Source organism: Lathyrus oleraceus, chromosome 3, assembly GCF_024323335.1.
Source record: "Lathyrus oleraceus cultivar Zhongwan6 chromosome 3, CAAS_Psat_ZW6_1.0, whole genome shotgun sequence".
Taxonomy (NCBI): Eukaryota; Viridiplantae; Streptophyta; class Magnoliopsida; order Fabales; family Fabaceae; genus Lathyrus; species Lathyrus oleraceus.
The window spans coordinates 165,121,167-165,123,977 of record NC_066581.1 but is presented as its reverse complement, the minus strand read 5'-3'; the positions used below and the strand labels follow the sequence as shown (position 1 = coordinate 165,123,977).

The following is a 2,811-nucleotide window of genomic DNA, read 5'->3' as shown; positions in this document are numbered from 1 at the left end:
AATGAACTCAATTTTCTCTTCTCCTACTTCGAACGTGAGTTGTCCTCGTTTTACGTCTATGATGGCACCGGCGGTTGCTAAGAATGGTCTTCCCAATATAATGGGTGTAACTTCATCTTCTCTTATGTCCATAATTATAAAATTGGTGGGAATGTAGAATTGACCTATGCGCACGGGAACGTTTTCAAGAATTCCTACAGGATATCTTACGGAACGATCTGCTAATTGCACAAACATTTTAGTTGGTCTTAATTCTCCCATTTCCAGTTTCTTGCATATGGATAAGGGCATAACACTGATATCGACTCCTAAATCGCATAAGGCTTTATCTATGACAAATTTTCCTATGTGACAGGGTATAGAGAAACTACCAGGATCTTTAAGTTTTGGAGGCATATTCTGGATTATAGCGCTACACTCAGCAGTGAGTGTAACGGTTTCACTATCTTCAAGTTTCCTTTTGTTAGATAAGATTTCTTTTAAAAACTTAGCATATGAGGGCATCTGCGTAATAGCTTATGTAAACGGAATTGTGACGTTTAATTGTTTTAGTAGGTCAACAAATTTTTTAAATTGGCCCGCGTCTTTGGTTTTAATAAGCCTTTGAGGATAAGGGATAGGTGGTTTATAAGGCGGTGGAGGTACATAAGGTTCTTTCTTTTCTATGGTTTCCTTATTACTCTCTTCCTTTTCCTTAGGTTTATTTTCTTCCTCAGTTGACTTTTTAGAGTTTTGGTTTTCAATTCTTGGATCAGACGGTCCTTCTACCTCTGTTCCACTCCTTAATATAATTGCATGAGCGTGGCTTTTTGGGTTAGGTTGGGGCTGTCCAGGAAATGTACCAGTTGGGGCAGAAGTAGGCGCTTTTTGTTGAGCTACTTGTGAGATTTGCGTTTCCAGCATTTTGTTATGGGTAGCCAGGGCATCTACTTTACTTGCTAATTGTTTAATTTGTTCGTTAGTGTGTACGTTCTGGTTTAAGAACTCTTTATTGGTTTGCTGTTGAGAAGCTATGAAGTTCTCCATCATGATTTCCAAGTTGGATTTTCTAGGAACATTATTGTTAGGCGTAGATGGGGTCTGCTTTTGATATCCAGGAGGTATAGCTGGGGCTTGACTGGGAGATTGACCTGGTGCGTATAAAGCATTATTACTCTTATATGAAAAATTAGGATGGTTCTTCCAGTTTGAGTTATAGGTATGCGAATAGGGGTTTCCTTGAGCGTAGTTCACTTGCTCTGCTTGGATTCCTGTTAAGAGTTGACAATCTGCAGGAGTGTGACCTTGGATTCCACAGACTTCGCAATTTTGAGTTACGGCAACCACGGTGGCTGGAGGTGATACATTTAAACTTTCAATTTTCTGGGCCAGAGCTTCCACTTTTGCATTAACATGATCAAGGCTACTTATCTCGTACATGCCGCCTTTCGTTTGAGGTTTCTCTACCATTGTTCGGTCGCTTCCCCACTGATAATGGTTTTGGGCCATGCTTTCGATAAGTTGATAAGCATCGGTGTAAGGTTTATCCATAAGCGCACCACCTGCGGCGGCGTCTATTGTTAACCTTGTGTTATATAAGAGACCATTATAGAAGGTATGAATTACTAACCAGTCCTCTAAACCATGGTGTGGACAAAGTCTCATCATGTCTTTGTATCTTTCCCATGCTTCGAAAAGAGACTCGTTATCTTTCTGTTTAAATCCATTTATCTGGGCTCTTAGCATAGCTGTTTTGCTTAGAGGAAAATATCGGGCAAGAAAGACTTTCTTTAACTCATTCCATGTGGTGACTGAGTTGGAAGGAAGAGACTGAAGCCATCTTCTAGCTTTATCCCTTAACGAAAAAGGAAAGAGACGAAGTCGAATTGCCTCTGAAGTGACACCATTAGCTTTAACAGTATCGGCGTATTGGACAAATACGGATAAATGAAGGTTTGGATCCTCGGTAGGATTTCCAGAGAATTGATTCTGATGTACTGCTTGTAACAGCGAAGGTTTAAGTTCGAAATTGTTTGCTTCGATCGCGGGTGGAGCAATACTCGAATGTGGCTCATCTTACGATGGAGCGGCGTAATCTCAAAGAGCACGAGCTGGTTCTGCCATCTCGGGTATCGGTGAAGGAAGAAGATTTTTGAGGTCGAGCACTTCGATAGGAGGAAGATTGTTTGCAGCACGATATTCCCGAATTCGTCGTAAGACTCGGAGATATAGTTCAATGTCGTTGATTCGTAAGTAAAACGGCTCGCCTTGTGAGCGAGTGTGTGGCATACAAATCAACGAAGGAAAGAAATAAAAATTGCCTTAGTCTCTACAGTGTAACGGAAGAGTTACGATATCGACTAAATAAAAGTCCCTGGCAACGGCGCCAAAAACTTGATCGCGACTTTATGAGTCTATTAGGGTACTGACTACAAGTGCACAGTCTTATCGCGTAGTTTTAAAAGATATCGATCCCACAGGGACTTATGAATCGATATACCGTTTTTCTAAGGTTACTTCGTAAAGCTAAGGCGGATGATACTTTGTTGATTAGGGGAAAAATAAAACTAAAATAAGATCTAGATTAAATATCAAATATAGAGGATATCGGTATGTAGTTTGTTGTAATTAGGGAATCAGATCTTCGTTGGTTTCGTAGTTTTAAAATAAATCTTTTCAGTAGATACTATTAATTTAAAAGCCTTTTCTCAAACTCTCGCTCTGTTGAATAGACTATGACTTTATATTAACGTGCGCTGTCACCAATTAGTTAAGTCCAAAATCACTTTTTGAAAATAATAGAATCTATAGAAACTCTTTTTAAGAAAATAC

General features: G+C 39.6%; 1 non-coding gene across 1 annotated transcript; it reads left to right on the top strand.

Annotated features, from left to right (window-relative positions):
- Positions 1-1,618: 1,618 nt before the first annotated feature.
- Positions 1,619-1,725, top strand: LOC127132927 (small nucleolar RNA R71). The gene has a single exon (XR_007806931.1). It is a non-coding gene; the product is annotated as a small nucleolar RNA R71 (small nucleolar RNA).
- The last annotated feature ends 1,086 nt before the right edge of the window (positions 1,726-2,811 follow it).